This window comes from Mirounga angustirostris, unplaced genomic scaffold, assembly GCF_029215605.1.
Source record: "Mirounga angustirostris isolate CCGP_5_RB_7025 unplaced genomic scaffold, mMirAng1.0.hap1 SCAF_9, whole genome shotgun sequence".
Lineage (NCBI taxonomy): Eukaryota > Metazoa > Chordata > Mammalia > Carnivora > Phocidae > Mirounga > Mirounga angustirostris.
The window spans coordinates 144,220,052-144,234,880 of NW_026991717.1; the positions used below are offsets into that span (position 1 = coordinate 144,220,052).

At 41.1% G+C, this 14,829-nt stretch overlaps 1 pseudogene; it reads right to left on the reverse strand.

The window, feature by feature from the left end:
• Positions 1–11,067: 11,067 nt before the first annotated feature.
• LOC123862536 (U4 spliceosomal RNA) lies at positions 11,068–11,128 on the reverse strand (annotated as a pseudogene).
• Positions 11,129–14,829: the final 3,701 nt, after the last annotated feature.

Consider the following 14,829-nt stretch of genomic DNA (forward strand, 5'->3'; position numbering starts at 1 on the left):
AAAGAAAAAAAGACAGTTAAAAAAAATAATTAACTTTGAAAGACTAAAGAATCATGGTAAAAAAGCCATGAATTCTATGTGCAGTATTCCCCTAGCGCTGGAGTTCTGCCGTTCTCATTGATTGGTCAACTTGGTCTTGGCTGGCTATTCTCGCTGATCTTCTGGGGAGGGGCCTGTTGCTGTGGTTTCCAAATGTCTCTGCCGGAGGCGGAATTGCCCCGCCTTTGCCCCCTCCCGGCTAAGTAATCTGCTCGGGTTTGCTCTCTGGGGCTTTTGTTCCCTGCGAGCTTTCTGTACAGCTTTGGAGGTGGAGAATGAAAATGGCGGCCTCCCAATCTCCGCTCTGGAGGAGCCGAGAACTCGGGCCCCACTTCTCAGTGAGCCCCCAGAGAAAAGCCGTCAGTCACTCCTGTCTCCCCGGTCTCCGGTTGCACTCCGTGCTGACCCGGCCTGTGACCGCGTGTTTCTATCTCTGGCACCCGACCCCGGGTGGAGTCTCCAAACCCAGCAGATCCCTGTGGAGCACTCCCGCGCCGCTCCTCCCGGGGGAAGAAGGTGAGTCTCCCCGTATCTGCCGCTTGTTGGGTCCCTGCTGGAGGAGCAGTGGCCCGACTGTGCCGCGGATCACGGTTTATGGCAACCCCGAGCTGAGAGCCCGCGCCTGGGCTCCACCTCTGCAGCCGGCTTCCCTGCTCCGTTACCTGGGAGCTCTGCCACACTCAGGCACCCCTGGTCTTTCTGTGACCCTGAGGGTCCTGAGACCACACTGTCCCGGAGGGTTCCACCCCCTGCTTAGCCACCAGAGTGACGTCCCTCGGTGGAGCAGACTTTTAAAAGTTCCGATTTTGTGTTCCGCGGCTCTATCACTTGCCAGAAGCGGCCGACAGAGTCCCCTCCCCCGCCGTCTATCCTCCCGAATATCGCCGCGGATTCACTTCTCCGCACGTCCTACCTTCCAGAAAGTGGTCGCTTTTCTGATGAGAGAGTTGTTGCTGTTCTTTTCTTCGATCTCCTGTTGAGTTTGTAGGTGTTCAGAATGCTTTGATCCCTATCCAGCTGAATTCCTGAGAGGAGACAAAATCCAGGTCTCCTACACCACCGCCATCTTGTTCCGCCCCCCACATCTTCTTTATCCATTCATCAGTTGAAGGGCATCTCGGCTCCTTCCAGTTTCGCTATTGCGGACATTACTGCTATGAATATTGGGGTTCATATGGCCCTTCTTTTCACTACATCGGTGTCTTTGGGTAAATACCCAGGAGTGCAATTGCTGGGTCATAGGGTAGCTCTATTTTTAAGTTTTGAGGCACCTCCACACTGTTTTCCAAAGTGGCTGTACCAACTTGCATTCCCACCAACAGTGTAAGAGGGTTCCCCTTTCTCCACAACCTCTCCAACAGTTGTTGTTTTTTTCCCTGTCCATTTTTGCCATTCTAACTGGTGTAAGGTGGTATCTCAATTTGGTTTTGATTTGAATTTATCTGATGGCTAAAGATTATGGACATTGTTTAATGTGTCTGTTAGCCATTTGTATGTCTTCTTTAGAGAAGTGTCTGTTCATGTCTTCTGCCCACTTTTTGACTTGATTATTTGTTTTTTGGGTGTTGAGTTTGAGAAGTTCTTTCTAGATCTTGGATACCAGCCCTTTATCTGTAGTGTCCTTTGCAAATATCTTCTCCCATTCTGTGGGTTGCCTCTTTGTTTTATTGAGTATTTCCTTTGCTGTGCAGAAGCTTTTTATCTTGATGAAGTCCCGGTAGTTCATTTTTGCTTTTGTTTCACTAGCTTTTGGAGATGTATCTTGAAAGAAGTTGCTGTGGCCGATGTCAAAGAGGTTACTGCCTGTGTTTTTCTCTAGGATTTTGATGGATTCCTGTCTCACATTGAGTTCTTTCATCCATTTTGACTTTTTCTTTTTGTATGGTGTTAGAGAATGGTCAAGTTTCATTCTTCTGCATGTGGCTGTCCAATTTTCCCAGCACCATTTATTGAAGAGACTGTCTTTTTTCCATTGCATGTTTTTTCCTGCTTTGTCGAAGATTATTTTACCATAGAGTTGAGGGTCCATATCTGGGTTCTCTCTTCTGTTCCATTGGTCTATATGTCTGTTGTTGTTCCAGTACCATGCTGTCTTGGTGATCAAAGCTTTTTAATATAGCTTGAAATCAGGCAACATGATGCCCCCAGCTTTGTTTTTCTTTTTCAACAGTTCCTTGGCGATTCGGGGTCTTTTCTGATTCCATACAAATTTTAGGATTGTTTGTTCCAGCACTTCGAAAAATGTCATGGAATTTTCATCAGGATGGCATTGAAGGTATAGATTGCTCTGGGTAGCATAGACATTTTAACAATATTTATTCTTCTGATCCATGAGCATGGAATGTTTTTCCATCATTTTGCATTTTCTTCAATTTCTTTCATGAGTGTTCTGTAGGTCCTAGAGTATAGATTCTTTACCTCTTTCGTTAGGTTTATTCCGAGGTATCTTATGGGTTTTGGTGCTATTGTAAATGGAATCATTTCTCTAATTTCTCTTTCTACAGTTGCATTGTTAGTGTATAAGAAAGCAACTGATTTCTGTGCATTGATTTTGTATCTTGTCAGATTGCTGAATTGCTGTATGAGTTCTAGTAATTTGGGGGTGGAGTCTTTTGGGTTTTCCACATAAAGTATCATGTCGTCTGCAAAAAGAGAGAGTTTGACTTCTTCTTTGCCAATTTGAATACATTTTATTTCTTTTTGTTGTCTGATTGCTGTTGCTAGGACCTCTAGTACTATGCTGAACAATAGTGGCAAGAGTGGGCATCTTTGACGTGTTCCTGATCTTAAGGGAAAGGCTCTCAGCTTTTCCCCATTGGGGATGATATTCGCTGCGGGTTTTTCGTAGATGAATTTTAGGAACTTGAGGAATGTTCCCTCTATCCCTATACTCTGAAGAGTTTTAATCAGGTAAGGATGTTGTATTTTGTCAAATGCTTTTGCTGCATCTACTGAGAGGACCATATGCTTCTCTCTCCTCTTATTAATGTGTTCTATCACATTGATTGATTTGTGAATGTTGAACCACACTTGCATCCTGGGGATAAATTCCACTTGGTTGTGGTGGATGATCTTTTTAATGTATTGTTGGATCCTATTAGCTAGGATTTTGTTGAGGATTTTGGAATCCATATTCATCAGGGATATCAGTCTGAAATTCTCCTTTTTGATGGGGTCTTTGCCTGGTTTGGGGATTAAAGTAATGCTGGCCTCATAGAATGAGTCTGGAAGCTTTCCTTCTTTTCTATTTTTTGAAACAGCTTCAGTAGAATAGGTATTATTTCTTCTTTGAACGTTTGGTAAAATTCCCCAGGGAATCCATCTGGCAATGGACTCATTTTTTGGGAGGTTTTTGAACACTGCTTCAATTTCGTTACTGCTTATTGGCCTATTCAGGTTGTCAATTTCTTCCTGTTTTCAGTCTTTGCAGCTTATAGGTTTCCAGGATGGCATTCATTTCTCCCAGGTTGCTTAATTTATTTGCCTATAGCTGTTGGTCATAATTTCTAATAATTTTTTCTATTTCCTTGTTCTTAGTCGTGATCTCTCCCCTTTCATTTATAATTTTATTAATTTGGGTCCTTTCTCTTTTTTTTTGGATAAGTCTGGCCAGTGGTTTATCGATCTTATTAATTCTTTCAAACAACCAACTTCTAGTTTTGTTGATCTGATCTACTGTGTTTCTGGTTTCTAATTCATTGATCTCTGCTCTAATCTTAATTATTTCTCTTCTAATTCGTGGCTTAGGCATCGTTTTTTGCTTTTTCTCTAGTTCTTTAAGATGTAGAGTTAGTTCATGAATTTGCGATTTTTCTATTTTTTTGAGTGAGACTTGGTTGGCTATGTATTTCCCCCTTAGGACCGCCTTTGCAGTATCCCATAGGTTTTGGACCAATGTGCTTTTGTTCTCATTGGTTTCCATGAATTGTTTAAGTTCTTCTTTCATTTCCTGGTTGACACAAACTTTCTTGAGCAGAGTGGTCTTTAGCTTCCAAGTGTTTGAATTTCTTCCAAATTTTTTCTTGTGATTAAGTTCCAGTTTTAAAGCACTGTTTTCTGATAATATGCAAGGACTAATCTCAAACTTTTGGTATCGGTTGAGACCTGATGTGTGACCCAGTATGTGGTCTGTTCTGGAGAAAGTTCCATGTGCACTCGAGAAGAATGAGTATTTTGTTGTTTTAGGGTGGAATGTTCTGTAAATATCTATGAGGTCCATCTGGTCCAGTGTATCTTCAAAGCTCTTTTTTCCTTGTTGATTTTCTGCTTAGATAATCTGTCCATTGCTGAGAGTGGAGTATTGAGGTCTCCTACAATTAACGTATTGTTACTAATATGACTCTTTATTTTGGTTAACAGTTGGCTTGTGTAGATGGCTTGCTCCCATGTTGGGTTACAGATATTTACAATTGTTAGATCTCCTTGTTGGATAGACCCTTTAAGTATGATATAGTCTCCTTCTGTGTCTCCTATTACAGACTTTAGTTTAAAATCTAATTTGCCTGATATAAGAACTGCTACCCCAGCTTTCTTTTGAAGTCCCCTGGCATGGAAGATGGATCTCCATCCCTTCACTTTCTTTTTTTTTTTTAATTTTTAATTTTTTAATTTTTAATTTATTTAATTTTTTATTTTTTTTTAAAGATTTTATTTATTTATTTGACAGAGAGAGATACAGTGAGAGAGGAGCACAGGCAGGGGGAGTGGAAGGGGGAGAGGCAGGCTTCCCGCCGAGCAGAGAGCCCGATGCAGGGCTCGATCCCAGAACGCTGGGATCATGACCTGAGCCGAAGGCAGGCGCTTAACGACTGAGCCACCCAGGCGCCCCCATCCCTTCACTTTCAGTCTGGATGTATCTTTAGATTCAAAATGAGTCTCTTGTAGGCAGCATATGGATGGGTCCTGTCTTTTTATCCAATCTGCGTCCCGTGCCATTTTATGGGAGCATTTAGGCCATTCACATTGACAGTGATTATTGAAAGATATGAATTAATTGTCATCATGTTGCCCGTGAAGACGTTGTTTTTATAGCTTGTCCCTGTAAATTTCTGTTGTATATCACTCTTGGGGTCTTTCTCCTTTTATAGAACCCCCCTTAATATTTCTTGTAGGCCCGGCTTAGTGGTCACATATTCTTTCAGTTTCTGCCGGTCTTGGAAGTTCTGCATCTCTCCATCCATTCTAAATGACAGTCTTGCCAAAAAAAGTATTCTTGGCTGCATGTTCTTCTCATTTAGTAACCTGAATATGTCTTGCCAGGCCTTCCTGCCCTGCCAGGTCTCTGTGGATAGGTCTGAGAGTATTTCTGATGTTCCTCCCTCTGTACGTAAGGAATCTCTTCTCCCTAACTGCCCTTGGGATGGTTTCCTTGGTTCTAAGACTTGTGAATTTTACTATTACATGCCAGTCTGTTGGCCTGTTTTCCTTGATCTTGGTAGGGGTCCTCTCTGCCTCTAGGACATGAATGTTTGTTTCATTCCCCAGATTAGGGAAGTTCTCAGCTATGATTTGGTCAAATATATCTTCTAGTCCTCTCTCTCTCTCCACTCCCTCTGGGATTCTAGTAATTCTGACATTGGAATGCTTCACGGTGTCACTTATTTCTCTGATTCTATTTTCATGGATTCTGAGTTGCTTTTTTCTGTCCTCCTCTTTTCCCTTTTTATCTATTAAATTGTCTTCCAGGTCACTGATTCTTTCTTCTGTCTCACTTACCTTAGTTGTTAGATTATCTAGATTAGATTGGATCTCATTGATAGCATTTTTAAGTTCTGTCAATTCAGCTTTCATTTCTGCCCTTAGAGACTCTGTGTTGTCATTGATTGATTTCTCCATTCCAGCTATTGTCTTCTCAATTGCTAGCCTGAATTCCATCTCCAACATCTTGGTTATATCTGTATCCATTTGTAAATCTGCTGTGTAAGTCATAATCTCTGAGTCTTTCCTATTTGGGGGGTTCCTCCTCCTAGTCATTCTGTTGATGGGTGGTTGAGGGAATGTATAGAGTCCAAATTATTGACTAGAACCCAAGCAAGATGCATCTGTTTTCTCTGGACCTTAAGGGTGTTGTCCTCTTGTTCTCCCAGCCTATCTTCTGGGGGAGGGCCCTGCCACGCTTTTACTCAGCCAACCCTGTTTGGGCAGAGTAGCCCTGGGTCCCTGTGGTGGGGAATGGGCTCAGTGGGAGCCAGTTTTGGGGGCTTTTGTTCTCTGTTGGCTTTCCCTGGTGGCTTTCTGCATCTCTTCTGAGAGTCAGGGCAGAAGAGACCATTTCAAACCCTCTGATTCAGAGCAGAGAAATCACAGTCTGTTCTTCAGTGAGCTCTCCAGGCCACACTATCTCCATTTCTGTCTGTGCTGCTATAAACTGCAGCGTCCTGGGTTATGTGCCCCTCCGCAGTGCCCCCAGTCCTGCCTCCAGGTTGGGGTAATTCTCTGCCTTTTGTGTTTCTAAAACCGCCAGCCACTCCCAGTTCACACACGCGACCCTGCCACTCTGGGTTTCCATCCCAGCGGCTGCCCTAATGTCCTTTCCCCACCGCTACTGGTCTGCGAGTCTGTGTCCTGTCCTCAGCACGTGAGGCTGTCACTCCCCGGCAGTGTAGCATCCGCACGGCCAGGCTCCCTCCCACTGCCATTTATCCTCCGTTATCTGCCTATGGAATCACGGCTCCCCAATTTGTACCTCAAAACCAACCACCTGCAATATTCTGTTTGTAGAGATCTAGATCTTCTTACATCTCAGGCTGATTTTGTGGGTGCTCAGAATGGTCTGGTAGATAGCCAGCTCAATTCTGGGGACCAGTTGGAATAGGGTCCCCTACTCCTCCGCCCTTGTCTTCCTGTTTAAACTAAGTTTTTAAGTCAGAGACTGAATAGGTAAGTGCAGAATCATGTCCAGGGAGGCTCCCTCGGAGAAACTGCTCTATGGAGAGGAAACCCCAGGCCCTGACAGGAAACCTGCCCATAACCTTCACCAGCTGCTCCTGGGCTTGAAGATAGAATTGGTGAGTAGTGTGCACCCCTTGGTGGTTGTGATCCCCTTGTACTTTGAGGTTTGTGTCTGGGCTCACACTGACTTCCTTTCACTGTGTCTCTCGCACAGTAATACATGGCTGTGTCCTCGGCTCTCAGGCTGTTCATCTGCAGTTGGAGTGTGTTCTTGCCATTGTCTCTGGAGATGATGAATCGGCCCTTCACAGAGTGCATAGTATGTGCTTCTACCACTACTGCTAATAGCTGTGACCCACTGCAGCCCCTTCCCTGGAGCCTGGCAGACCCAGCCCATGCCATAATCACTGAAGGTGAATCCAGAGGCTGCACAGGAGAGTCTCAGGGGCCCCCCAGGCTTCACCAGGTCTCCTCCAGACTCCACCAGCTGCACCTCACACTGGTCACCTGCAGATATAAGACATCCTGGTCAAGAAAGTTTCACACATCCACTGTCTGTCTCACTCATATCCACTCACATACTCAATTTCTTTTTTCTCCATAAATTACCTTTTAAAAGAGCAACAAGGAAAACCCAGCAAAGCACAGACTCCATGGTGAGTTGTCGGTGTTCTGTCCTGATCACTGAATGGGAACACCTGGGAATCCTGGGGCTGGGACTTCTCTCCAGATACTGGGTCCAGGCTGGGCTGTTTTAATCATCAGAGGGAGGGCCCAATTTTCATGTCCTCTGACTATATAGCCTGCTTCAGACTTACATTCCCTTCTTTACTATTTAAAGAAACAAAGATTGTTTTATGTTTGCAGATCACATTGTTTAGATGGCACTGTGACAATATGAAGGATTCTAACCTGTCAATATAGTTAACTTTGCATTTCTGTGTGCCTTTTTAAAAGTCTTTCATCAATGTAAGTCATTTTTAATATACAATATTTTACCTGCTTAATGAAGTTTAATCCTAATTATTATATTTATTGTGCCAATGTAAATGGAATTATTTTGTTAATTTCTTTTTTTAGATAATTTCTTGTTAGTGTATGGAAACATTGCTTTATTTTGTATGTTGATTTTCAATCCTGAAGTTTCCCTGAAATCATTAATAAGTCCTAAGAGTTTTTTTTGTAGAGTTTGTAGGGTTTGACCATGTATAAAACCATGTCATATGGAAACAAATATTTTTTCTTCTTGTCTACTGATTTTAATGTCTTTTATTTTTTTATTGCCTAATTTCTCTGGGGAGGTCTTCCAGGTGAGGACCAGAATGTTTTCCCTTCTTTTATTCTGGGTTTTTGGTCTAATAACTCAGTGGGCATAAGACAGGTCTAAGGAGAAAATGAATTTCATTTTGCATGTGCATGAGCTACCTAAAATACGCTACCCAGAGAATGACGAAAGTAGGCAACATTTGTGACTTTTAGACAACAAAACATTGGATTTGTGAAGATTTAATGCAAAGATTTGGGTTTGGGTTAGTAAATTAGGGAGGAACTATCAAGGTTTGTTTGCACCATCTTCTGAGTCCTAAGTTCCCTGTTCTGGGGCTGAGGATGGTTCTCCCCTCCTGGTATAGTGGACAAGGGACGCTCAGCATGTCCATCCACTGGCAGGTTCTCAAGTGACTTTCATTCACAATAGCCCAGGGACCAGATAACATATTAGGATTGCACATTTTATTCTCTTTCATGATACCATGTTGAATACTCATGGTGGGAATGAGCATCCTTGTCTGTCTCCTCATGTGACAGGAAAGGCTTCATGTTTTCCCTGTTGAATATGGTGTCCCGTATGTGCTTTTCATATATGACTATGATTATGTGGAGGTAATTCCTTCTGTTCATCTGTTGTTGAGATTTTTAAATGATAAACATGTGTTGATTTTTTCAAATAGTGGAGAGGATTATGTAGATCCAGTCCTTCACTCAGTTAATGCAGAGTGTCCCATTTATTCATCTGTGTATGTTGCAGGATCCTAGCTTCCAGGGATGATTCACACTAGGTCATCATGTATGATCCTTTCAATGTGCTGTTCATTCAGCATCCCAGGATTTTTGTGTATGTGTTCATCTCAGATATTGGCCTGAACTTTCCATTCTTGTGGGGTCCTTGCCTGGTGTCAAAGTAATGCTGGCCTCATACAATGAATTTGGGCATGTTATTTTCTCATTAGTTTTTTGGAAGAGACTGAGATGTGTTGGCCTTAATTCTTCTTTAAATATTTGGTAGATTTCATAGATAAAGCCATCTGATCCTGAAATGTTTTGCTTTTGTTTTTGTTTTTGAGGCGGAGGGTTTTATTTTATTTTTTAATTTAAATTCAATTAGCCCACATATAGTACATCATTAGTTTCAGATTCATCATTGCATTTGACACCAGTGCTCATAACATCACATGCCCTCCTTAATGTAGGCAGAAGGTTTCAGATTATGGATTCAGTCTTCTCTCTCTTTTTTTTTAAAAGATTTTATTTATTTATTTGAGAGAGAGAGAATGAGAGATAGAGGCATGAGAGGGAAGAGGGTCAGAGGGAGAAGCGGATTTCCTGCTGAGCAGGGAGCCTGACGTGGGACTCAATCCCAGGACTCCAGGATCATGACCTGAGCCAAAGGCAGTCGCTTAACCAACTGAGCCACCCAGGTGCCCTGGATTCAGTCTTCTTATTAGTTTTGATCTGCTCATTTTCTATTTCTTCATGAAACAGTCTTGGTGGATTGATAATTCTAGAAATTTTGTAATTTCCCCTTGGTTGTCCAAATGTTGCTCTATAAACATCTTAGTATTTTCTTCATGGTCATTTTCATTTCTTTGGAATCAGTTATTTCTTGTCTTTCAACTTTGATTGTATTTATTTGAGTTTTACCTATTTTCTTAGTCTATCTATGATTTTAAAATTTCATTTACTTTCCAAATACAATTTCAATCTCCTTGATTTTTTTGTATTTGTATCATCTTTGTTTTTTTCTGTTCTAATAATTTTAATGTTAATCAATAAAAAGTACCAATGAACACTGGCTGTTATATACAACTAATGAATCGTTGAACACCACATCAAAAACTTATGATGTGCTCTATGCTGGCTGACTGAACATAATAAAAAAAAGAAATTAGAAAAAATTTAAAAATCAAATAAAATACATGAATGAAGCTAGGAAAAAAATGCCAATGATCTTTTTACAGAAATAGAAAAAATCCTTATTCATAGGAAACACAGAGCACATAGAAGTGACAATACAATCATGAGAAGGAAGACCAATCCTGTAACCATCTCACTTTCTTCTTTATAATACATTGCAGCGGTTCAGTCAGTACATTAGTGTGTGGCTAGCATAAAGTCAGACATATAGACAGTACTGCACATTATGGAGCCCATAAGTAAATGTGTCCATAAAAAGTCAGCATATTCTCCACAAGATATCTAAGAATACACGATGAGGAAAGGATAGTGTCTATAGGCAAGGGTGTCAGAAATCCACATGGAAACTAATGATATTTTGTCCTTATATTACATCATACAGATATATAGATCCAGAAAATCTCAAATTGGATTAAAGACTTAAGCAAAAGACCTAACCCTAAAACCCCTAGAAGAAAACAAAGGGGAAAAAAGGTCATGCCATTTGCTTGGCTATGATTTATTTGATACAAAAGCAAAATCACAGACAACAAAAACAAAGACAGACAAGTGGGGCTACATCAAACTACAAAATGTGCAGAGCCAATGTTGGCAGAACAAGAAGGCAGACTATGAAATGGGAGACAGTGTGTTCAACCATATATTGATAAGGAGTTAATATCCAAAGTACAGAGGGCATGCCATTCTAGATCATTGGAATGCTTTATCTTTAGGTTGTATGCTTTTCTCTGTAATCATTTTTCTATTTTATTTGCTCATTTCCCTGTGTCTTTCCTTCATTGTTCTTCCTTTTAAGGTAGCTCTTTCTTTGTTGATTAATTATATTTTCCTGGATTTCTTGGTCATCACCGAATTTGTAGCACACAGTACAATATCTGTGGGGTTTTTATAAATATTTGTTGAATAGATTATGAATAAAGAAAAAAAAAGTATAGCGGGGACTCCTTAGCAATAATCGCGCCTTGGATAAACCTCATTGGCTACAATACTGCCACTGCGCAAAGCTGTGGGGACTCCTTAAATTCAATAGCAAATATGACAAATACAATAATAACAATAAACAAATACGCTGATTAAAATTTGGGCCAAGAATGGGGCGCCAGGATGGTTAAGCGTCCAACTCTTGCTTTCTGCTCAGGTCATGATCCAGGGTCCTGCAGTCAAGCCCCGTGTCAGGCTCTGTGCTTATTAGGAATCTGTTTGAGATTTTCTCTCTCCGTCTCCTTCTGCTCCTCCACTCACTTTCTCTTTCTCTCTAAATAAATATCAAAATTAAAAAAAATTGGGCCAAGGTGGCCTTCTATATCCATTTCTCTACAGAAGACAAACAAATAGGGGCCCTGTGCGGCTATGTTGATTAAACATCTGATTTCAGGTCAGGTCATGGTCTTAGGGTCCTGGGATTGAGCCCCATATCAGGCTCTGTGATCAGCTAGGAATGGGCTTCTCCCTTTCCTTCTGCTCCTCCCCTTAATTGTTCAATCTCTGTCTCCCAAATAAATAAATAAATAAATAAATAAATAAATAAATAAATAAATAAATAAATAAAATCTTACAAAAAGAATAAAAGTGTCCATCAATTTTCAACGTCACTAATAATCAGAGAAATCCAGGCCCAAACCACGTAGATATCACCCCACAGCTCTTACCAAGGCTATGAAAAAAACCAAAAAAAGACAATGGAAATGGACCAAGTGTTGGTGAGGATGTGGAGAATAGGGAATCCTGGAATGCTCTGGATGGGAGTACCACATAGTGTAGTTACTATGGAAGCCAGTGTGGTGAACATAACCCACTAAACAGAGTTCCAAATCTATTCCCGTACAACTAACTTCATTTCCAGCTGAGTGTGAGGATGGTTCTAGACCTCAGTTGTGAGGAGAGGCAGGAGCAGGAGATGGATGGACTCAGTGGAGGTGTCCTAATCTATTCCTGCTCACCTGTAGAGACGGAGTAACTGGAGGGGACAGCTGCTGTCAGAACACATGTCAGACTCTGGTCTCAGAAACTCTCCATTCAGAGGAGTCTGAGGTGTGTTGGTTCAGTCTGTGGAGACTCCATAGGTCAGGACATTGTTGACTGTAGTACAGCATGCAGCCTGAAGCAGAGGAGGTCATCATCTGGGTATGGGGAAGCAAGAGATAAAGAAAGCCCAGCCAAGCCATTGTCACCCTGAGCTGTCTGCATGAATACCACAGGCTACACAGCCTATGTACTCTTTGTGAATGCCGACCTTCACTCAACATCATGTCCTTGAGGTTCCGCTGGGTTGATGTGTGCATCAATATTGTGACTTCTTATTGTAGAATAGTGTTCCTCTGATGGATGTTTTCTACTTGGAGTATTCCTCTAATTTAGAAAGACTTTTGGGTTGTTCTTAGCTTCTAACACAAATAAAGATGCTATAAATATTCACATGCCATTTTTGAGGGAACATGGGATTTCATTCTTCCAGAGCAAACACTCAGGAGTGGGATTTCCAGATCACACGTTAAGTGTTTCCATCTTTAATTTCATAAAAAACAGCCAAATGGTTTTCCAGGGCTGCTGTTTCATTGTTCATTCCCACTTGCAAGGTTTGAGCTCCAGCTGTGCTGCATGCTTGCCAGGAAGGTATGGTCAGTGCTTCCTTCATGCCTGAGCCATTGTAATGCATGCATAGGGCATCTCATTGTGGTCTTGATTTGAATTGCCCTGCCAATCCTTGGTGGGAAGAGTCCTCTCCTGTGCTTACCTAACATTTCTATATCCTCCTGGATGAGATGTCTACACAAGGCTCTGCCTGTTTTATATATTGTTGTTGCCTTTCTTTCTATTGAGTTTTCAGTGTTCTTAGCATATTCAGGATGAAATCCTTTGTTGGTTATGCAATTTGTGCATATAATCTCTTAGATTGTAACTTGTCTTTTCTTATCTTCATTGTCACATGGGAAGAAAAAAAGTATTTGATTTTCACAAACCCTATATATAATATTTATTTTTATTTATCCTGGTCTTTTAACTATCTTTTCATTTTCATGATTATTGATTGCTTGTGAATACTTTCTTGATATACAATCTACTGAAAAGTCTTGAATTTTTTTTATTATGTTATGTTAGTCAACATACAGTACATCAGTAGTTTTTTTTTTTTTTTAAAGATTTTATTTATTTATTTGAGAGAGAGCACATGAGAGGGGGGAGGGTCAGAGGGAGAAGCAGACTCCCCGCCAAGCAGGGAGCCCGATGCGGGACTCGATCCAGGGACTCCAGGATCATGACCTGAGCCGAAGGCAGTCGCTTAACCAACTGAGCCACCCAGGCGCCCCATCAGTAGTTTTTGATATAGTGTTCCATGATTAATTATTTGTGTATAACACTCACTGTTTATTACAACACTTGCCCTCCTTAATACCCATCACCGGATTACCCCATCTCCTCAACCCCTTCTCCTCTTAAACACTCAGATTTTTTCCCAGAGTCCATAGTCTCTCATGGTTCATCTCCCACTCTGATTTCCCCCCTTCCCCTAATGTCCTCCATGCTATTCCTCATGTCCCACATATGAATAAAACCATATGATAATTGTCTTTCTTTGCTTGACTTATTTCATAGCAAAATCCCCTCCAGTTCCACCCATATCGATGTAAATGGTGGGTATTTGTCCTTTCTGATGGCTAATAGTCCATTGAATATATGAACCATATCTTTTTTATCATTTCATCAGATGAAATGAAGGACGTCTTGGCTGCTTGCAGTTTTAATCAAGAAAGGATACTGTATTTTGTCAAATGCTTTCCTTTTTCAACAAGTTTGGCTACTGTGGACATTGCTGTTATGAACATTGGGGTGCATGTGCCCCTTCTTTTCACTACATCTGTATCTTTGGGTTAAATACCCAGCAGTGCAATTGCTGGCTCATAGGGTAGCTCTATTTTTAACTTACCAAGGAACCTCCATACTGTTTTCAAGAGTGGCTGTACCAGCTTGTATTCCCACTAACAGTGTAAGAGGTTTCCCTTTCTCCACATCTTCACCAATATTTGATGTTTCCTATCTTGTCAATTTTTGCCATTCTAACTGGTGTAAGGTGGTACTCATTGTGATTTTGATTTGAATTTCCCTGATGACTAGTGATGTTGAACATTTTTTCATGTGTCTCTTAGCCCTTTGTATGTCTTCTTTGGAGAAGCCTCTCTTCATACCTTCTGCCCCTTTGGTGACTGGATTATTTATTTGAGTGTTGAGTTGGAGATGTTCTTTATAGATCTTGGATACCAGCCCTTTTTCTGTAATGTCACTTGCAAATATCTTCTCCCATTCTGTGGATTGCCACTCAATTTTGTTGATAGCTTCGTTTGCTGTGCAGAAGTTTTTATCTTGATGAAGTCCCAAAAGTTCATTTTTGCTTTTGTTTCCCTTGTCTTTGGAGACATGTTATTAAAGAAGTTGCTGTGGCCGATATCAAAGAGGTTACTGCCTATGTTCTTCTCTAGGATTTTGATGGATTCCTCTCTCACATTTAGGTCGTGCCTCCATTTAGAGTTTATCTTTGTGTATGGTGTAAGATAATGGTCCAATTTCATTCTTCTGTATATAGCTGTCCAATTTTCACAGCACCATTTATTGAAGAGACTATCTTTTTTCCATTGGATATCTTTTTCCTGCTTTGTCAAAGGTTAGTTGATCATAGAATAGAGGGTCCATATCTGGGCTCTCTATTCTGTT